Source organism: Canis lupus, chromosome 33 (genome assembly GCF_048164855.1).
Source record: "Canis lupus baileyi chromosome 33, mCanLup2.hap1, whole genome shotgun sequence".
Lineage (NCBI taxonomy): Eukaryota > Metazoa > Chordata > Mammalia > Carnivora > Canidae > Canis > Canis lupus.
The window spans coordinates 17,725,317-17,749,251 of record NC_132870.1 but is presented as its reverse complement, the minus strand read 5'-3'; the positions used below and the strand labels follow the sequence as shown (position 1 = coordinate 17,749,251).

The 23,935-nt window shown below is 34.9% G+C and overlaps 1 protein-coding gene and 1 long non-coding RNA gene across 2 annotated transcripts in view; one reads left to right on the top strand and one right to left on the bottom strand.

Moving 5' to 3' along the window:
- The window catches only part of LOC140623713 (uncharacterized), an 81,641-nt gene extending 67,629 nt beyond the window's left edge, over positions 1–14,012 (top strand). Inside the window, exon 5 of the long non-coding RNA XR_012023273.1 lies at positions 13,541–14,012. This is a non-coding gene — a long non-coding RNA (uncharacterized lncRNA). The remainder of the gene's footprint in view (positions 1–13,540) is intronic.
- Positions 1–23,935, bottom strand: part of BMPR1B (bone morphogenetic protein receptor type 1B) — a 393,829-nt gene that overhangs the window by 285,046 nt on the left and 84,848 nt on the right. The window lies entirely within an intron of this gene.

The window sequence follows — 23,935 nt, the reverse complement described above, 5'->3', positions numbered from 1 at the left end:
AAAATCTTTTTTTTTTTAGTGTTTTATAGGCAAAAAAGACATATCAACTAATAGAGCGGAATAATGAGCTGAGAAATAAACCTTCAGATATGTGGTCAAAGGATCTTTGACAAAGGATCCAATGCTATTCAATAAAAAAAAAAAAAATGTCAATCTCTTCAGCTGGGGTAAACAGGACATCTGCATGGGAAAGGATGAAGTGGAACTTCCACTTTACACAAAAATTAACTCAAAATGGATTAAAGACTTAAAAGTAAGATTTAAACCAAAATTGCTCAAAGAAAATACAGGGGTAAAGCTTCATGACAGTGGATTTGGCAATGAATTTGTTGATATGATACCAAAAGCACAGGCAGCAAAAACACACAAAAACAAATGGAACCATACTAAACCTAAACATACTTTGCACAGGATACAACACAATCAACGGAGCATAAAGGCACAGTGAAAAAGGAGAAGATATTTGCAGATTATTTATTTGGTAAGAGTTTAATATTCAGAATATTTTTAAAAAGCCCTCCTACACATCAACAATGAAAAAAAAAACCCAATTAAAAGATGGATAAAAGACTTGAATAGATATTTCTCCCAAGATAATAAAAAAGGCCACAAGCAAATGAAAAGATGTTCAACATCACTAGTCATTAGTGAAATGCAAGTTGAAATTACAATGATAGATCACCTCATACCCATTAGGGTCGCTGCTATTAAAGTGGGGAGTGTCCCAAGGTGGAGGCACGGGAAGATCCTGAACTCACCGCTTCCTGTAGACACACTAATATAGCTCTATATGGAAAAATTCCCTCTGAAAAAGACCTAAAAATAGCTGAACAGCTCCTTCAAAACAAATAATAAAAGGGTCACACAGAGAAAGCTAGGAGAAGCAGATATATAGTCTCACCAAAAACCCCAACAGCAGCATAGCAACCCACAAGTAGGAAGAATATCACATATTCAGAGCTTCTCCCCGAGGAGCAAGGTGTTTGTGCTCCACATCAGGCACCCCACCCCTTGAGACTTCACTGGGGACTCCAGCCCCCAAAATGTCTCTCTTTGAAAACCAACACGGAGGCTTTTGTCCAGAAGGCTGTAGTGAACTGAGATACTGCTCTCACAGGGCTCACAAAAAGACTCACTCAACCTGGGCCCCAGCATAAAAGCGGCAGTTTAAAAGTCACCTAGATCATAGCTGCAGGACGATCATTTGCTAATCTTAAAGTATCTTCCAAAGGGGAACAGGCCTCTTGGGCATCTCTGTAAAGATGGAGGCACTGGTGGGTGCCATTTTTGCTCTCTCCCTCTACCTTGTTAGTGATGGGAGGCACAAATAGTCCCTGTACTCTTTCATTGCCCTGTTAAACTAGCAGGTACATTTCCACGTAGTGTTCTTCCTCTGCCTTGCTAAAGCCAGCAGGCACACACAGTCCATATAGGGGACAGTCCTTGATTACCTGGCCCTAGTGGCCAGGAGGGCTTGTGTTCCTGGGTTCCCTGGGACAGTAACAATCACAGAGACAATTCTTCACAAGCTATCACCCCAGGGCAGTGCACAGATGCCAGCTGAAACATATCCCCAGTCTATCTGTGAAAAAGGACTATTTACTTGTCCTGGAACTTCAGCCTGAGAGGCAGGCCTCAGTTTTGCCATTCATTTATAGACTGTGAAGACATTCTCAGGGAAAGTAGGCCAAGGGACACAATCTGCATTCTCCCTTGGTCTCACTATACCTCATCAGTATCTCCCAGAAAGCAGCTTAAACACTTTCTGGGAGAAAGGAGCTTATACACTCATCCGGAGCCCTGACATTTCCAGCTGTTGCTCAGGAGACACTTCCAGATCACCTGTTCTGGAAGATAGCAGGGTTCATAATGGTGGCCCCATAAGACTATATGTATTTGCACACTTTAAAAGCTGCTGCCTAAGGGTCTGGTTTCTAATCGACCTACAAGTAGGTGCTGACTGAGACCCTGCCCTTTGGAAAACTGGCAAGTCTTGGCACACCCTCAACAATTGGGACCTATGAAGAATAAATAACCACCATCTAAAGTTAGGGCAAGGTGAAATGATAACATTCATCTTCTATACAAGGCAACTCTTTCAAGAAAGGGAGAATTTCACTTAATACATAGAAGCAAACACAGAGGGTAAAGCAAAATGAGGAAACAGAGAAATATGTTCCAAACAAAAGAACAAGATAAAACCTTAGAAGAAAACCTTAACAAAACAGACATTAGTAAGCTGCCCAATTAGAAGTTCAGACTAATGATCATAAAAGATGCTCACCAAACGGGGCGAGAGGCGTGGAGAGAATAGATGAATGTGAGAATTTAAAGCAATAGAAAGTATAAGGAAATATCAGACCAAAATCAAGGAGCTGAAGAATACAGTAACTGAAATAAAACACACTACAGGCATTACACAGCAGACTGGATGAAGCAGAGAAAAGGATCAGTGATCTAGAAGACAAGGCAGTAGAACTCACCAAGACAGAGCAAGAAAAAGAAAAAGAATTAGAAAGTGAAGCTATCCTAAGGGACCTATGGAACAAAATTAAATAGAATAACATTTGCATTTTAGGGGTCCAAGACACAATATAATTAAAATGTCAAAGGTTACAGAAAGAATTCTAAAAACCACAAGAGAAAAACCTGTTATATATAAGGGAAGCCTGATAAGACTACTAGAAGATTTTTTATCAGAAACTTTACTGGCCAGAAGAAAGTGGCATGGTATGTTCAAAGTACCAAAAGGAAAAAATTTCTGAACAAAAATTCTCTACCTGATAAAGTTATCATTCAGATTTAAAGGAGAGATAAAGAGTTTTCCAAAAGAAGAAAAGATAAAGCTCATCCCACTAAACTAGCCTTACAAAAAGTGTTATAGGGATTTATTTAAGCTGGAAAAAAGGACACTAATTAGTAACAAGAAAACATATGAAAGTACAAACCTCACTAGTAAAGGTAAATATATGATAAAGGTAGACTAATCACTTATAAAGCCAGCATGAAGGTTTAAAGATGAAAGTAGTAAGAATAATTATAATTTCAAAGGTCAGTTAAGGAATATACAAAATCAAAAAATGTAAAATATGACATCAAAAACATAAAATGTGGTGGAGTGGGAGTAAAAATGCAGTTTTAGAATGCATTCAAACATAAGTTGCTATCAACTTAAAATAGACAGCTATATAAATAGCTATTATATGTGAGCCTCATAGTAACCACTATGCAAAAACTTAAAGTAGATAGTATAAAAGACAAGGAGAAAGGGATCTAAACATAACACTAAAGAAAGTCACTAAACCACAAAGGAAGAGAGCAAGGGAAGAAAGGAACAGAAACTACAAAACAACCAGAAAACTTTTAACAAATAGCAATAAGTGCATACCTATCAATAATCACATTAAATGTAAATGGACTAAATTCTTAGCCCATTCAGTGGCTGAATGGATTAAAATAAAATTAAAAAAAAAAAGACCCATCTAAGAAAATCAAAGCTGCTGGCATCACAATTCTGGACTTCAAGCTATATTACAAAGCTGTAATCATCAAGACAGTATGGTACTGGCACAAAAACAGACACAAAGATCAATGGGACAGAAGAGAAAACCCAGAAATAGACTCTCAACTCTATGGTCAAGTAATCTTCGACAAAGCAGGAAAAAATATCCAATGGAAAAAGGACAGTCTCTTCAACAAATGGTGTTGGGAAAATTGGACAGTCACATACAGAAGAATGAAACTGGACCACTTCCTTACACCATACACAAAAATAGACTCAACATGTATGAAAGACCTAAATGTGAGACAAGAATCCATCAATATCCTAGAGCAGAACATAGGTAGCAATCTGATCATGGCCACAGCAACTTCTGGCTAGCCATGTCTCCAAAGGCAAGGGAAACCAAGGCAAAAATGAACAAAGAATTTATCCAATTCAACACCCAAAGAACAAATAATCCAATCAAGAAATGGGAAGAAGACATGAACAGATATTTCTCCAAGGAAGACATACAATTGGCCAACAGACACATGAAAAAATGCTCAACATCACTCAGCATCAGGGAAATACAAATCAAAACCACCATGAGATACCACCTAACCCCAGTCAGAATGGCTAAAATTAATAAGACAGGAAATGACAGATGTTGGTGATGGTGAGGAGAAACGGGAACCCTCTTACACTGTTGGTGGGAATGCAAGCTGGTGCAGTCACTCTGGAGAACAGTATGGAGGTTCCCCAAAAAGTTGAAAATAGAGCTACCCTATGACACAACAATTGCATTACTGGGAATTTACCCCAAAGATAAATGTAGTGATCTAAAGGGGCACCTGCACCCCATTGCTTATGGCTATTGTGGACATTGCTGCTAAACTATGGTAAGTGCCCAGATGTCCATTGACATGGACAGATAAAGATGTGATAGATAGATGATAGATAGATAGATAGATAGATAGATAGATAGATAGATAGATAGACACACAATGGAATACTACTCAGCCGTCAAAAAATGAAATCTTGCCATTTGCAACAATGTGAATGAACTAGAGGGTATTATGCTATGCGAACTAAGTCAATCAGAGAAAGACAATTATGATCTCATTCATTTGTGGAATTTAAGAAACAAAACAGGATCATAGGGGAAGAGAGGAAAAAAATAAATCAAGACAAAATCAAAGAGGGAGACAAACCATAAGAAACTCTTAATCATAGGAAACAAACTGAGGGTTGCTGGAGGGGAGAGAGGTAAGGGAATGAAGTAACTGAGTGATAGACATTAAGGAGGGCACATGATACAATGAGCACAAAGTGTTTTGTAAGATTGATGAATCACTGACCTCCACCTCTTGAAACCAATAATAGATTATATGTTAATGAACTGAATTTAAATTAAAATTCTTTTTAAATTTTTCAAAACCATCTATATGCTGCCTATAAAAGACTCATTTCAGAGGTAAGGACACACATAGATTAAAAGCAAAATGACTGAAAAATAATGCTTCATGCAAATGGAAATCAAAAGAAAGCTGGGATACCTTACGTCAGACAAAACAGACTTTAAGATAAAGAGTATAATGAAAGACAAAGAGCATTAGTTAATGATAAAGGGGTTAATCCCTTAAGAGAATATAACATTTGTAAACATTTATTCACCCAACATAGGAGTACCTAAATATATAAAGCAAATATTAACATACCTAAAGGAAAAAACTGACAGGTAAACAACAAAAGTAAGGAGTAAACACCCACTTAAATCATTGAATAAATCCTCTAGACAGAAAATTAATAAGGAAACATTGGCCTTAAACAACACAACAGAACAGATGAACTTTATACATACAGAACATTCCAACCAAAAGCAATAGAATACATATTCTTCTCAAGTGTACATGGAATATTCTCCAAGACAGATTACATTAGGCAACAAAACGAGTCTTAATAAATTTAAGAAGACTGAAATTATACCAAGCATCTTTTCCAACCACAGTGCTGTGAAACTAGAAATCAATTACAAGAAGAAAAATGAAAAATCACAAATATGTGGCAATTAAACAACATACTACTGAACAACCAGAGTCAACAAAGAAATCAAAGAAGGAATTAAAAAATACATTGAGACAGATGAAAATGAAAATATACCAAAATATATGGGAGACAGCAAAAACATTTCTGAGAAGGAAGTTAATAGCAATACAAGCTTATATCAAGAAACAAACATCTTGGGATCCCTGGGTGGCGCAGCGGTTTGGCGCCTGCCTTTGGCCCAGGGCGTGATCCTGGAGACCCGGGATCGAATCCCATGTCGGGCTCCTGGAGCATGGAGCCTGCTTCTCCCTCTGCCTATGTCTCTGCCTCTCTCTCTGTGTGACTATCATAAATAAATTAAAAAATTAAAAAAAAAGAAACATCTCAAATAAACAATCTAACTTTCTACCCAAGGAACTAGAAAAAGACCAAATGAAGTCAAAAGTTAGTAAACAGAAAGAAATCACAAAGATCAGAGTGGAACTAAATGTATAGAGAATAGTAAGGAGACTGAACCAGTAATCAAAAACCTCCCAACCTCTCAACATACAAAAGTCCAGGACCAGACAATTCACTGGTGAATTCTAACAAACATTCAAAGATTTAAAACCTATCTTTCTCAAATTCTTCCCCAAAAAAGAAGAGGAAGGAATGCTTCCAAACTCATGTTATAAGACTAGCATTACCCTAGTACTAAAACCGGACAAGGACACCACCCAAAAAAGAAGAAGAAAAAAAAATTCTGTCACTTTGTATGGCAATGGAAGGTAACCAGATTTACTGTGATCATTTCACAATGTATACAAATATCAAATCATGTTGTACACCTGAAACAAATACAATGCAATATATCAGTTATACCTCAATTAAAAAAAAACAGGCAATAAATGTTAGGATGTGAAGACATTTTAACACCTGTATAATGCTGGTAGAAATATAAAATGGTACAACCACTATAAAAAAATAGTACGGCAGTTCCTCAAAATATTAAAAATAGACTTACCATATATGATCCAGCAATCCCACTTTTGGGTATATATTAAAAGAATTGAGAGCAGGATCTCAAAGAAATATCTGCACACCCATGTTCATAGCAGCATTTTCCACAATAGCCATGAGGTGAGAGCCAACCAAATACCCACAGACAAATGAAGGGATAAACAAAATGCAGTATGTGCCTACAATGGAATATTTTTCAACCTTAAAAAAGAACGAAATGCTATCACACGCTCCAAAATAGAAAAACTTTGAAGATATTATACAAAGTAACATTAGCCAGTCACAAAAAGACAAATCCTGGAGTACCTGAGAGGCTCAGTTGGTTAAGTGTCTGCCTTTGGCTCAGGTCATGATCTTGGGGTCCTGGGATCAAGCCCCAAGTCAGGCTCCCTGTTCAGTGGGGAGTCTGCTGCACCCTCTCCCTTTGCCCCTCCCCCATTCATACCCATGTGTGCTCTCTCTCAAATAAATAAAATCTTTTAAAAAAAGACAAATCTTGAATGATTCCACTTATATGAGGTATCTAAAGTAGTCAAATTCATACACTTGAATGGTAGTTACCAGTTACTGGATGGAGTAGAGATGAGAATTATTTAATAAGCACATTGTCAGTTGTGCAAAGATGACAAAGTTGTGACAACCTGATCCATAAAAATGTACATAAACTTAACACTACTGAACTGTACACCTAAAAATGGCTACAATGGTAAATTTTATGTTGTGTTTTTTATCATAATTTTTTAAGGCAACAAGGCATATGCAGTAAGTGACATGTATCAGGATATGAAGTCAGAATTCATAGTCTTAGAGTAAGGTTAAGTTTCAGAAAAGGAGAAGAAAGGAAAGTCCAGGTAGAAGACCCAACCTATTCAAAGGTATTTGGAGGAGAATAGCAAAAATTCACGTGAAAAGGCAAGTAAGAGTGGCCCAGATGAAACTAGAAAAGTAGACTGAGGACCATCTGATAAGGTGGTCAGTACTCAAGGGAGAGTAGAGTCTCTGAGGGGACAGAAAAACAAAGCTCTGGCCAGACAGAGCAGAGGTGAGAGAATGTCATCAAGGAACAACTTACAAGATTGCTGGATGCTCACCAGATAAGTCTGGCTTAAGGCAAATAAAATTCAGATAGATTCTTTCTAGATATAGTATATGCATACCTGGACCCCATAGGTAACCAATCATTTGAGATATTCATTCCCATAAATGAAGACATATCCTAGAAAACCTTTCAAAGCTAGTATGGACTTACATTTCTGAGTCCTTTGAATTATGAGTGCTATAAATTATTACCTTTGAATTATATCGATACAATTTTTTCACCCCAAACATTTTAGGAAGAATTCTCTTATAACTTCCATCCAAAGTTCAGTTTTATGCTCACAGAGGCATATATAAATAACTGGGCAACAAATGATGATCATTTATTGCTGAGTATTTACATGAGGTTATACAAAACACTTGAAACTATAAATAAAAAACAAATCCTAAATATAAAAAAGCAGTAGATTCATAAAATCATACTAATTATGAAAGCAAAGGAGAAATTTCTATTCTCATTTGAAAAGAAAGGCAAATAATTTCACATACTTCTACTTTATTAAAAAAAACAAAATTTCAAAATTTATATTTCAAACAAATATTTTTAACCATTCCTAAATACATGATACTGATAGGGACTTTTCATACTATACTGAGTCTAGGTTTAAAAAATAATTTTGAAAAAAAATTATACTTTTAGAAGATATTTACAGTTTAAACCTGAAGGCTCTGTCTACAAATATTTACATTTAGTTTTACTTAAATTATCATTTTTGAATTCCCAAACTGTAATCTAGAGCTTTGTCTTCAAAGCTACTGAAGGTTAGAAGATTTTTTTTAAGCGCCCTTGTGAGGTCACAGAGGCTGCCAAGAGGCCAGTAAGAGAAAGCAGACCTCACTGCCTGAATGTCAATTATCCAGCCCCTGGGCACTCGCTCACAGAATGCCACAGCTTAAAGTCATTATAAAGATAGCATTAAGACAATTAAACAAATTACTTGGAATCAAGAGTACTTAAAATCTATCCCTAACCTGAATAAAAGGTACCAGAGGACAACCCCCAAAATTGAGGGAAATTACAGAAAAATGTTACAACATGAGTAAGTACTCATTGGTTTTCTTCTTGCAACTTAAAGTTTTTCAAGCATTCCAGAATCAAACCCTAGAGTATTTCAGCAATGCATACAAAACTAAAGAAGGCCTTATAGTATTTCAGTAATGCCAACACTCAAAACAGCTTGTGTTTATAGTAAACTAAGTTGTTTATTTTTTACTATTCAATATCTTTACTGAAGCAGTCAATATGTTTACCTTGTATGATTTTTTTTCAACAGTGGAAAGTTAAAGATCCTATTCTCCAGCATGAAATCATAATTGAATAATGCAATAAATTATTAAATCCTAAAGTCCAGAAAATATTAAAAGGAAGATTTTGAGCTAAGGCTATTCATTTACTTTTCAGAACAAAAATAATCCATGGAGTACAGAGGGGAAAACATCATAGATTCGCTTCTCTTTTAGAAGTGTATCTATCTATATAGGAATATTTATATGAAGTATATACATATATATATCAATATGAAGTGTACATATACAAATATTTATATGAAGTATATATACATGAAATTTATATGAAGTATATACATAGACACTTCATAAATCAAACAGGACATAGACAAAATAATCTTGAAGATGAAAATATTTATATATAAAATTATGAAGTAAATATCAATCCTTAAAATAGCAAAAAAGGATTAACAGTTCCAAGTCCCAAATATATCCATATTTTACTACATCAAGAATAATAGCTTTACAAAGATATACACATTAGCTTACTTAATCTTCACAATAAGCACAAGGTACTTTACATGGAACACAATGGAGAGCAGTGACAAGCCAAGTCTTAGAGTCAAACAGACCCTGGGGATGAATGCCAGCTCTGTATTTACTGGCTGTATGATCTTGGGAAAGCTGCTAAACTTCTCCAACCCTTGGTATCCTCGCTTGCTAAATGAGTATAATAATGCCTAGCTCACATGTACTATAATAGTTAAATAAGATAATGCACATGCAGCACATGACATACACCTGTCACATACATACACACACACACACACACAACCATCATTATTTACAGATAAGTGTCCTTGTAAACCAGAGTCTACTTGAGAAAGGTGGTTATTTATCCCCTCATGTGAGGCTATTTCCACTGTCCATAATTGTTCTTCAGGAGCCTACCACAAGACATCATCCAGTGCTGACATGGGAAATCCCAAACTAAGTCATGTTAATCTTCTTTGTATCATCTCAGTTTTAGAGAAAAACTTCCCAGAGTAAAGTCAGAATCCAAAGCAAGACTTTCAGTTATGTTCGAGCAATTATCCAACTGTGTGGATAATTTTTGCCGGAAGAATATCAAATGCAAAGATAATGCAGAAGTCTCATTGCAACAAAAAGTTAAATTTACTCTCACATACTCCAGAAAGTTTAATTAAATGATGAAACATTACATCATTTCTTTTTCTTCCCAATTCTCCATTCTCTAAGGTATAACAAAACAAACCAGAGGACTAGATGAGAAGAAAAAAAAAAAAAAACAAACCTAAGGATGCTATTAATCCAAAACATGCGCAGAACTTAAAGCTGACAGTTTCTATTATAACAGTAATTCTATAATCATCACACAGCAAATAGCATAACCAAGTAAAGATGTTCTCTATCACAAGTGGTAAAATTGTAGTTTTTTTGTTTGGTTGAAACATTTCAAAAATCTTGGCTGGAAACAGAAAAGGAAGTCAATACACTGAGAGCTACATCAACAAGACACTACACAGACACAGTGATTAAGAACTAGTGTGTGACTATGATGGCCCTTGAGAGCCAAAAACCTATTCTTCAAGACTGCGTTCCAAGTTTAGTAGAAGAAAATCACAAAAACAAGCCCAAATACGGCACTAAGTTCACAAAGGAACCCACATAACATGAATTTTTATCCAAAGGTTTAAAAGAAAAACTTAGTTAAGACTGGTCATAGTTTATAAAAATAGAATTTTAAAAGGCTGTGAAGGACAAGAAGATAAATTTCCTTTCCTTAAAATCTAAATTTCTCTGCAGCTTCTATAAGGTAACTCTTTTAACACAAATGCATATTGTCAGCTCTATCATCCATAAGGCTTGCTGAATATCACTTAAGGCTTGCTGAGTATCACTTGAAAGTGCTACTGATAATTTGTTCAATCTCAAACATATGAGTTATGCATTACACAAATATTGACCAGAACTCAAAGAGGAATGAGGTGCCACTGTTCTTTACAACCATTCATTCAGCTTTGAATCTTTAGAAAAAATAAAGGCCAAGCATATATAAAACATTTACCATTTTATAAAAACTTAACTTTTAAAAGAAGTGCTTATATGATGTCAAGGAAAATAACAAGTTAAAGTGTCACCAGTTAGAAAAAGTTTTTGTACTTAGGAATGCAGTCACATTTTATTTTATAATGAGTAAAAGTGAGTATTTTGAATTCAAACAGGTCTTTTGAACCCACACAATACAGATGGAACACACCTCTAATTTCAGTCAAAACTAAAAAAAGAAGAAAAATAGATACTACCTGGTTAAAGCATAGCCCAGATGCAAAGCTGAACACTGAAGATACATGCTATCTGAATAGCATAAATTTAGACAAAGTAGTTCAGATTAAAGAGCTGGCCATATATACTTAAAAGTCTACATTTGATCATTTAAGAAAGGCCTCAAAGAAAAAAGGAAAGGGTACTTCAACATGTGATCTGGAAGAAATTTTAGCATCACAGGAAAAGTTTGACTTTCTTCTGGTGCTTGGTTATATAAAGGAGAAAGATTTGAAGAAAAAAAGTGTAAAATTGTTTTCATACAATATATGAATAATGAATCTAGACTTTAAAAGAAAAGCCATATAGGTTTTATCTTTTACATTACAGGAAAAAAATGAAATTCACAAATTATCATCGCAACTTTGTGTATGTGTGTTAAGATGGTAAGAAATTAACTTAGACAAATCACAGCTTTTTAAATTTAATTTAAAGGGGGTTTTAAGGAAATTAAGATATAGTCTTTGCATCTGTTCTCAAAGTGCCCTAACATTTAACTTTCAAATAATTACTCCGTGGAAACTCCTACTATTACGTAAATAAGCAGTGCTAACAAGAAATTAGAAATTATAGAAGAAACTAAAGTGCAGCGTTCAATCCATCATGTCCAGTCTACCAAATTGGGAATCCCTAAGATGAAATATTTGCCTAAATAAATTATAAAGTCACTAGTTGAACATAAATACCCATCTTCTGATCCAATACTTCTGATTAAAAATAAGTCAGGTGCATTCCCATAAATTCAAACACTATTCTCATGTTCCAAGAATATTTTTACCCTGCTTCTTTTCATGGCATTAAGCACTGGGGGTTTTTTGTCTTCCTTCTGCCTAGAATGGCTTTTCTCTCTGATACGACTGTTAAAGTCATGCTTATCCTTCAACACTGAAAACAAAGGATTCTTGGTTCCTTCAAAGGAAATATGATCCTGTTAGATCATAATCCTGTTAAATTATGATCTCAATGTGCAGCTACAACTAATCTTCAAAAACACAATAATTATACCTAAACCATAAACATGTAGTGAGCAATGTGTTGATCACTTTTTGAAAGTTATGAAAAATTCTGTTTTCTGAAGGGTTCACAAACAAGTATTTTCAATTTGCTCTAAAACAACAACAAAAAATTCATGCATCAGAACACTAAAAAAGTTTTAAGTTAAAAAAAAATTAAAAACAGATGAAAAAAATAACAAAACATAGATAACCAAAACCTAAGAAGCAGGCAATGTGACTAAATAAAGACTGTTCTAGGTGAAAACTGAGATGGTATTTAACCAAGATCATAAGATGGAAGAATAAAGAAAAGACAAAGACTCAAGATTAAGATACTACAGGCAGCAAGAATTAAAAATTTGTTCATAGATTCCTGCTTTCAGTGTTTGTGTATCTACTGATGTCATGTATAGGAATGTCACTTATAGGTAATAAATAACATTAAAGGGCTAAATTTTATGGGACCAATCATGAGTTCAAAATCAGGCATATTGAGTTTGACGTAATATGGAATACATAGAAAGATTGAAGCCTTCTTTAAAAAAATTTTTTATTGGAGTTCAATTTGCCAACATATAGCATATTACTCCGTGGTCATCCCACCAAGTGCCCCCCTCAGTGCCCATCACCCAGTCACCCCAACCCCCGCCCACTTCCCCTTCCACTATCCCTTGTTCATTTCCCAGAAGACTGAAGCCTTTTAATGAAAGTCAAGACTTAAGGTGAGAGACCTGCTCTATATTTTGAGTCACGCTGGTGAATGGGGCTTCTCTCCAAAGAGTAAATCATGCTGGAGAGATAAAGTGCTTTCTCAGAACCTCAGAGAACACTTATTTACAAAGCATATGGAAGAGCCAGTAAAAGCTTAGCAAAGGGGAAGCCATATAAATAAATAAGATGAGGAGAAGATAATATTAGTGAAAAGTGTCAGTTTCATTGGATACAAGGAATATGCCAGGGCCTAAAACAAGTGTCTAGGGGAATTTGGCAAATCAGTAGTCATTAGTGATTTGGCAAAAGCAATTCCAGCTTCAGACAGTGAAATAAACAATGAATGGGTGGTCAGGAACACACACAGGTTCTTTTCAGGAGAGTTAGAGTAGGAGTTAGTTAGCAAAGAAGGGTTTTGCTAAGGGAAAAGAGTTTATAAAAAAAGGAGTTAACAGAGAAAGAGGGAAGGGGAGAGTGAAAGGAGATAGAAAGTGACTGAACAAGAGCATTATTTCAGTATAGAGAGGAGGCTTATACTTAGGAGGGAAGGCAGTATGAATATATGAGAATATAGGTAGATGCTGGTATGAGGCAGAAAATGGTGGAGAACTCTCATGACATGTATTCTCTCAATTAGAGAACAGGGGATGGTCAGCCTCTGAAAAACTATAAGGATATGCTGATGCAGAGAGCATGAGTAGATGAACGGTGACATAATCCTTATCAGGAATGGGAGTGGAAGCAGACTACGAACAAACAGAAGCTCGGCAACCCAAAGAAGAAGATGAGGCTTCTGTGATAAAGATACTGGACTTCATCTCAAGGCAATGGAAGCCACTGGAAGATTTTAAGAAACAGCATGAGCAGATTCCTGTTGTGAACTATATGCTACATGTTTCTACTAGTTTTAATAAATAAAAATCTACATTTTTCTGAACTGATCTCATATATACTCACAAAATCTGAAAATTCTTAAAATTCCATGTTGTACTGAAGTGTGCCATTTGTAAATTATAAAACAAACCTCGATATACCACCAAACTATTAAAAACACTTTCTCATGTATCATGTAAAATTACATAATTAGAAAAAGGCAGTAAGTTGATTTCTTGAATGTTGATCTTATTTACAATTTTAAGTATGATTTAAATAAATTTCATTAAAAGGCAATCAGGCAAGTTTGACTTTTTGTTGACATTTAAGATCTGTCCTAATATTTCTAAAACAAAAAAAAGCACCTTGAGCTTGTACCCCTTTTGTCAAATGCAATGATAATATAAGTCCCTCATCTACTGTGAAGAAATTCTAGAGAGTAGCCTGGGAAACTCAGTTAAGTGCCTGACTCTTGATTTTGGCTCAGGTCATCATCTCAGCGGTTGTAAGATCGAGCTCCATGTCAGGCTCCACACTGGGCTTAATTCTCTCTCTCTCTCTCTCTCTCTCTCTCTCTCTCTCCCTCCTTCTCCCTCTTCCCCCCACAAATTTTTTTTGACTTTTTAAAAATTTTAAAGATAAAAAATTCTAAGAAATTACCTGTTTAATGCAATTTAGTCCTTTAATAAGTCTTAATTCTTATTAAAGGACCCATTTCTAAAGAATATACAAAACAGGGGTACCTGGATGGCTCAGTTGGTTAAGCACCACACTCTTGCTTTCAGCTCAGGTCACCATCTCAGGGTCATGAGATTAAGCCCCACATTGGGCTCCATACCCAGTGTGCTTAAGATTCTCTCTCTCTCTCTCTCTGCCCTCCCCCCTTCACCTCTCTCTCTCCCTCTCTCTCTCTCTCTCTCTCTCTCTCTCTCTCTCTCTCCCTAAGAAAAAAGAAAAGAAATAAATACAAAACAAAACTACATGGTTTAAAAATAGTACTTCCTCCTATAGGATTCAGGTCACCCTAACACACAAATGATCTCCCAATTCTCCTTCTACTTCTATTCCTCCCCACACCTCTAAATGGTACCTTGATGTTGATTTTTTTTTAATAATTGGAGTTCTTAACTCTGATTTTTATTCTGACATCCTCTCACCTGGCACTGCTTACAGGATATGCAAAGCGGGAGAGGTTGAAATCCATTCAGAGAGTCTTCTGAAAACTGGATTCCAGTAATTACAATAGTAGTCACTGGAGTCACAGACAACTGTTCCTTTGCAGTATTGCTATTGCAACACATATTCCTTGAATTCTGCCCACTTAAAATGTTGAGAACTGAGAACATAATCTCACCAACTATCTTTTTTACTTTATTTTATAAATACCAATAGGATATTGACTAAAATCTACAATAATTAAAGGAACAATTTAAATATACAATTCTTCATGTATATTTGAAACCATCTTCCATTACCATTAACCTTGTTACTATGTGCTAACTACCCATTTACTGAATCTCATACTGCCTAACAACCACACATTATTGCGTAGTTATTTAATGAAATATAATTTCCAATGGGCAAGTATAAAATACCTACCAACATTAGAAGATGTTGTATGATTACTTAGATATGGTTTCAGGAATGCACTATGGAGCAACTCTGAAATATATAAATGTTTCAAAAAGATATCTGCCTCTTTCAGTTGTATAACAATATTTCTGAAATAAGTTTGAGTCTGGTTCTCATCACAAATGATTCAAGTAAATAAAACACAGCCACATTGTCTCCTAGAACTTGAGAAAAATTATATCATAAAATGTTTATCCACAAGAAAAGTCCATGTTAAAATATATTATGTCAAAATGAAACATTAAAGGAAAATACATAACCTAAATTAGAAACCAAATAGCAACTGCAAAATAAATACTGAGTACTATTATTTTCTTCACCTTTCACTTTGAATAGCCTGAAGATCTCAGAGAGAATTTTAGTGGAAAAGAAAATCCTAATATTGTTATTCACCATTCCATATTCCCAAGAACAGTGTACTTCACTGTCCCAATTGACTTCTCATGGTGACCACTGCCAAACAATATCCTCCAGAGCCAGAGACTGGTAAACTATCTAAAAGTACTATTTCTACTGAACACAGAACTCTACACTAAAATCTTACGTTAAAAAAAAAAATGGTTCCAAAATTTATAATTTTCTAAGTCATTTTATTTTTTTAAGGATTTTCAGACAAGATTAAGTACTGATAGACAGGCACTATGTGGTACATAAGCATTATAGATAGTAACTAACCACTGTATAGTTAGCTACTACTACATATAGTTTCCTCACAACCAAAGTCTAATGTGCAGTAAATACAAACTATTTACCTACCTGGATGCCACTCGGTTTACGATAACCTTGTTTTATCCAAACAATATATTCAGTGAATACACAATGTGAAACAACCTCTGATTATTCCTAATACACAAATGAAACTGTAAATCTGTTCACTCATATTGATGCATATCATTTCTAAATTTCTCAGAAAATAGATTAATCACAATTTTACAATCAGCATGGGTTCACTGGATAACTTTTATGCTCAGTGGTGTAATCAAGAATATTTATAGAATATAAAAAAAAACTATTTGTCTATATTCACAAAGTCTGTAATCTAGGTTGGTGATATGTGTTTTGTTGAGTTCTGGCACCATGGCTTTACTTTGGTAATAAAAAATAGGAGGCTTGACATGGACCCTCCCAGATAGATGGAACTCAGGTAGCTGTGTGGACAGTGTTCTAGAACTTCATAGGGCATAGTTGAGGCATATCAAAGGAAAGGTTCAACCTTGGTTAAAGTGAAATACAAACAAAATACAAACACCAAATTGGCTTAGAAAATACTTTGAGGGATCCCTGGGTGGCGCAGTGGTTTGGCGCCTGCCTTTGCCCTGGGGCGCGATCCTGGAGACCCAGGATCGAATCCCACGTCGGGCTCCTGGTGCATGGAGCCTGCTTCTCCCTCTGCCTGTGTCTCTGCCTCTCTGTCTCTCTCTGTGTAACTATCATGAATAAATAAATAAAATCTTTAAAAAAAAATACTTTGAGATGAAAGAATATCAAGTTTCAAATCAGCCTTCAAAAATTGACCAAGAATTTAGTTCTGCACTACACATCATTCTAAGCATTTGATATATATTAGCACATTTAATCTTCTAACACCTCTGAGAGGTAAATTATATTCTTATCTTGATTTTATATATCAGGAAACTGAGACACAGAGGGATTAAAAATAACTTACCCTAGATCATCCAGCTAGTAAGGAATAGAATTGAGATTTGAATCCAGTTTATTTGTAGCACCCTTTCCCATAATCACTATGCCATAATACCTCTAAGTCTCAAGCCGGAAGTGAAAAACATATACATGTATGTGAAGGAATAAAAAACAGAATGGAATGAAATGGAATGGGAGCTATGAAAAAGACAAAAATATGAAACTGGACTTTTAGGTAGATTTGGTCCAAAAACTCTCATAGGATGGACTGACAGCAGAAATGCCTAGAATCATGGAATCCGAGGTCTGTCAAACTCCAAAGTTGGTTTGAAACTATCATAAAACTGAATTTGCCATCATCTCAATGCTTAACAGGAAGAAGTACAAACTACTACGAAAACTGGAAAAAAAAAAAAAGAAAGAAAGAAAAGAGAGAAGAAAATAGTATCCATAAGTAGCAGATAACTTCTTTAAACAAAAAAAAAGGAATATGCCTGACCTCAGAGACCAATAGTTACAAATTCAATTCATCTACTGAATACTTGTACCTGTTTTTAAATTTTCTTGGTATTAAAAAAAACCCTATTATGTGAACCTGCTATTTAAGACCTAGGAATTAAAAAAATAAATAAGCTCTTGCCTTCAAGAGCTGCCCTGAAATTATGTCCATCTCATTCTATAACATCTGATAACTATATTGGAAATAACATTTGCTCATCACCTCAATATTTTTGGATCTCTGTTTTTAAATACACAATTGTTGCTCTTCAAGTTTGTAGCATATATCAGCTAATTCTCAGACCTGATTTTATTTCGACCCTACTCAAAAGAAAACAAAGATTTCTCCTTAGTGAAAAAAATCTGAATACAAAATAAAATAACAGCCTCATTAATTAAACTCTTTTAACCTTCAATTTCTCCCTTCATCAGAAGTACCTCCACACAGTTTAGGAAGCTTTAGGAAATCATTTGTGAAAGGAGAATAGGGGCAGAAAAATATGCTTCTCTTATTCCAATTAGGAAGTTTAACCAAGGAGGTGGAATTTCAAATCAAAAAATTAAGTTCTAATTAGTTACAGATGAAAATCCCCAAAAAGACCCTAGTCACAATACAAATCATTAACTGAGCTCCTGGAGACCTAGGAAGAGAAGGATTTTTCATTTTCATGATAAAATGGAAATGATTTACATTTGAAATCCTAACCACAACACTCTTTAGTTATTTATATACAATTAAGTAATTAATTTGCTCACAGACTGGGCCAAAATAACTGGAAAATGTTTTGTTATTTTCACAAGTTTCTCAAGTATTAGTATTGAGTTATTACTGCATATTAACTCTTAAAAAATCTCATCACTGAACCCAGTTGTTTTAAGGTTCATCATCTTTATGCCACCTGGTTTGAGATTTGGCTGCAAAACTGCCACACTACACTGATCAAAGTGTTCACCAAATCAAGAATGCAGGAGTTGACCATATGAGGATTCCAGTATTTTCTATCTTTGAGTGTTCTAAAAATAAATGTGTGCAAGTTATTCTGAAATCATGTCTTACCTAGCAAATTAATGTGGGAGTGCCCTTATGCACACTACAGTACATAAAATAAGACTGTTTTATGCACTCTTCCGTATAAAAGCATCCCTTGTGGGACAGGTGTTAATATTGCATCCTGTAGTCTTCAGTTTAAATCACACACACACAAAAAAATGAATTTGAATAACTGAGAAAACTAAAAGCTCTTTAAAAAGAAATTAACTAGAAAATGCATTTCTTTCAAATTCACAGTGAACACTACCCATTCCAACAAAGTATAGCCTCTTGATGCTTACTTCTCACACCTCCCAATGTAACTTGGCCTAGACAGTCTGATGGGGGCACAATTCAAATTCTTCAAAAAGGCCATGATCTAAATCACTTCCAGATTTGCCTCTGTTAGTCTAAAATTCTTGCATTAATAAAATAATATGATTATGGCAATAGCAAACTATGTGGGCATGCTTATCTATTAACATAGCTGCAAAAAGAAAGGTAGTCATCTCTAAAGGAAAAACAAGAAGAGAACAATAACATGAACAAAAATTCTTTTGGACTTAATCTCATCTGTGAATAATTAGAAGAGTTTAAGTTGATTTAGAAGAGGTGGAGGAAAGATTCTGAAGAGATAGGATTACAGTGTCTTTCACTTTGATGTATTAAAAATGAAGAAAATGAGGAAGAAGATTAGACACACGTACACGTGTGTGCATGCATACAGGCTTACACACATGCATACTCTCAAACATCACAGTGACTAAGCTCCCTATCCCATTTTTCATATGACTGGGGTTAGTAACAAGTAAGATAAGGGTTGTATTCAGTTCTTTGATTAAAACAAAATAAAGGAACAAAAAACTATTTTCACTCTATTTTGATTCAGGATAACTCTTAATTTTTGGTCTACTGGAACTCATTCACAATTAAGGAGGAACTGTGTATGATTAAATATTTGGTCAAAATATCTCCCTACACATTTAAAAACAAATGCGTAATCTAAAACTCTATAACAGCAAATAATCATGACATGAATTCCATGAGGACGATTCTATGTCATATCCTCTAATGACTTAAATTTTATAGCCAGTTATTCAAATATCTCTTTTTAAATACATTTGTTGTACAGTCTTATTTTAAAAAGCACTGCATTCTTATCAAAGAAATTCCTGTTGAAGAAAAATTTAAGAGGGATGCCTGGGTGGCTCAGCAAAGTGTCTGCCTTTGGCTCAGGGCATGATACTGGAGTCCCGGGATCGAGTCCCACATCGGGCTCCCTGCATGGAGCCTACTTCTCCCTCTGCCTGTGTCTTTGCCTCTCTCCCTGTGTCTCTCACGAACAAATAAATAAAATATTTAAAAAAGAGAGAGAGAGAGAGAGAGAAAAGAAAAATTTAGGAGTTACAGGTAATACAAAACAATTCCCCTATTCAGATAATTTTAAATTATTTGGTGTATTTAGTTTGATTTTGTATAATTTTTTCTTTTAACACATTGTTTCCCAAACTAGTATTTAAATAACATTATTCTAAAAGATATTAATATAATGTTAATATCTATTCCACTAAAAACAATGTTCTGTGGTATTTAAAATGGTATAAAAAGGTTTAAGCAAAGTGAGCAAAAGTCCACTGTAGCTTTCTCAGAGCTGAGGTGCTAACATTCATTATGACTTAATTCATAATAAAAGACTTGGGAAGCAAGTCATCATAAACTTGGGGAGCCAAGCAGCTTCCCAAACTTATCTCCTACTAAATATATCTTCCTTTTTCATATATTAGCTTCCAGTTTGGGAAACAGTGAAACTACGTTATACTAGCAGGACATTTCCATACCATTAATAGTTTCAAAACTATGATTTTAGGGCTATAAGTTATCATCACATTTAAGTATCTCATAGTTTACTAGAATTTTACTAAAAATTACTAAATGACTATATATTTCAAACAGCACTTTTTCACTGAGCTTGTATCAAAAGGGTGTTTTCACTGGTTTAATATTTGTTAACTTGAAAACAAATATTTGTTAATTTGATTGACCTAAGTGAAAACTCATTTTTACTTTCATTTCTTTGCAAAATAGTAAAGATGATTTTTTTTCATATTTTTACCAGCCATTTGTATTAATCTCTCTCCTAGCCTGGACTTCAGTTCTTTCTCTCCATATTTATTATCTTTTATCTCACTGTTTTTACTTCTTAATCTTTCTCTGAAATACAAGTTTCTCAAGTTCTTCTCATCACTGATTCAGTTTTTCAAATCATTAATTCTTCCTTCTTGCCTCCGCTAAGACTTGAATCCCACTTTCATGGTTTTACTGTTTCCTGCAATTGTCCCCCCTTACCTTTAGAGAAACATGAATGAGTTAGTTCTCTCCTTGCAGCTCTCCACTGCAGGTTCACCAATATCCTACCTTCAACCATATGCTATGTTAAATTTTTCTAAATGTTCTTCTAGTTTTTGTAAATACTCTCCAAATTGTACTTTTCTCTTGCATCTTCAGGATGCTAGCCCCTTACCCTGAAGCACTGTCTTAGTTAACAAGTCAGAAGTTGTTCAGGTTTGCTGTTGCCTCTTCCTATGATGGTGATGGTGTCCACCATCCAACAGAAGGCTTGACCTGACTCACTGCGTTCTTGAATGGTTATAAAAAAATCCCTTTTCAGCGCTGTAGCAGGATTGTAGATAGATATGAAGAGTTAAAATCCGATTCTCAGGCGGTCAGGCATTAACTTAAAGCTTGCTTTCTAGATGTCAAAGGACCCTTGCCCTCACATACTGATGGCCTGAAAAAGAATCACCAGAAGTCTAAAATGCCTACCATTCGGTTCTCCATTCCCACTTTGAGCACTCTACCTGGGGAGATATCTTCCTTTTAGGATGCAATGGTCTGTGGCTCCAACTATCCTCATCTTTAATGCCCTTGCTGTTCTCCATGTTCTTAAAGCTGCTGGACAAACAGAAACACTAAGAGAATGGAGGCATAAGTGGTGGTAATACTAAAGCTTCCTCAGAAAAACAGTACTGCTGCAGCAGATGGAGAGCTGTCCCATTTCCTTGTTTCAAGATCATTGGTGTCTGAGCAAACAAATGATGTTACAAAAGAAGCAAGCTACATTTCCTACTTTATAACTGAGTTGTTTCATCAGATAATCCTGTTTTTCCTAGTCCAGTTCCTTGTAAATGGAAGAAATGTATCAAAATTTCTAGCAATTGAGTATCAGTCTCTTTTTTCCCCATTACTTTGATTTTCTTTCTAGGTCTTCATTAATCTCTTAGCAGAAAATTGGAAGAGGCTGTCAGCAACAGCAACCAAATGTTATTTTTAATGAGAAGCCTCTCTAAATTTTAAATATAAATTATAATCTGATTATTTCACTGTCAATTACAAGAACTAATTTGATCCATTAATGTAACTTTATTTTAAATAAATGTATTAACACTGAAAAGAACAGCATACAGGAGAGTAGAAGGCGCTGTTTACCTAGAAGTCACAAATATCACCAGGGCAGAAATGCTAACTCCTTTTCTTCACTGGTAACGGCACCAGAATAAAAAGCAGACTTTCCCCACTATTTGAAGTTGAAAGTGGTTAACAAAAAAATAAACATTATCCTATGCTTTCCAGGTTTTATTATTCATATAGTTTTGTTAAATACATGGCAGTGTTTTCCTATTTTCTGTCACTCTAGACCACACAGGCTAACTAAGCTCACTTGCTTAACTACTGATGAACATCATGATACTGGCAAGTTTGAAGTACTTGGCCCCATCAATTTCCCACTGCCATGTTGATGCTTAAATAACATGAAGTAGAATTTCTGTGTATAGTTCTTTTATATCGCATACATGTAGCTAATGCAAAAGAATGGAAAATAAGAGGAATTGCAGATAAACATGTTATTAGAAAAGAAAGAAGGAGAGCGAGCTTCTCTGAACATCTATGGTAGACACATTTTAACAGTGATGATCCACCTTTGAAAAGATTCACATGAACACCACTGAAACTGAAGAGTAATTACTATAAAGTCAAAGAAACCTGAGATAAAATCCGGGCTCTACTTAATAGTTGTGTTACCCTGAGCAAGGTAATTAACCTCCCTACTGCTCTCATTTCTCTGTTGTAAAATAAAGATATTAATAATGCCTGGTTCATCAGACGGTTAGCTGACCTAAAAATTAAAGGTAAGGCAAGCAACATCACTGTTTAGATAAGTGCTCTACAAATGTTTGGTATGATTGCCCCCCACGTATTCTAAAATAAAACAATCTTTACATGAAGTGGGATTCCACTTACAGAAGATGAAAGGATGTCTTTGGTAGTCACCCACAATGATTTTGCTAGCAACTAGTAACTTGCTTATTAGATTTATTTTCACATCTAGATTACTTTAGCTTGCACCATTCAAGACACCTTAGGTAGATTCTGGGAAACAAGTATGAATCGCTTGTACTTATGAATTACATTAAAGTATAAGAAAAATTAGATAGACAACTGAGGACAAAAACAATAAAAAAAAACAAAAAAAAATACAAAAAACTACTGATGCTTCAGAAAACAGGCTCCAAATTTAAAAGCTTAGCCTAGAGCAAAGGTTGTCAAGAAAATCACTTAGGACTGGCCTTTAAAAAAAAATAATAAGTGATCACATTTTTGGCTTGTACAATGACTACAGAGTATTAACTGCTGTTCATGGGCTGAGAAGCTTGCTACATTTACTGCAACTCAAATAAGAGTCCCAAAAAAGAATTTCCTTCGGTCTCTCATATCTTCTGAATGACTAGAGACTCATGAGAGTGAAAAACATAATTTTCTGAGTCTAGAACCTTATACCATTTTACATAAACACACAGTATTTAAGGAAACATTTTAATGTGCACTAAATTTTTCAAGAACACAACTAGATCAAGTGAAGGGATTTGTTTTGCTCAGAGCTTTGTCAAAAATAACTCAACATAATAAGAAAAGTAGCTCCCACAATCTCAAGACCACTTATTTTTGAGTCTGTAATACAAATTCTTTTAACCTATAGTTGTATTTGTAGCTGTGTCTTCCTAGTGATGCCACACGTACGTACAAGAATCTAAGTATTCCATTATTCCTGGTCCAATCACGCCAAGTATTTCCATATTGAAATTCATGTTATTTTTGAAAATGTACCTGTTAAAGACTTTTGTAAAAAAAAACACATTTTCATATAATTTCTCCTTTTTATTACAAGAAGATTACAGTAGACTATAACAATGTTTTTTAATCATTTCAGGATAAATGGTTGTTATAGAAGAGGCAGCCTGGGGTTTCAAGGAAGAGAAGAGAGCACTAGAAGGAACACTTTCACAGATGTCCTCAAACATA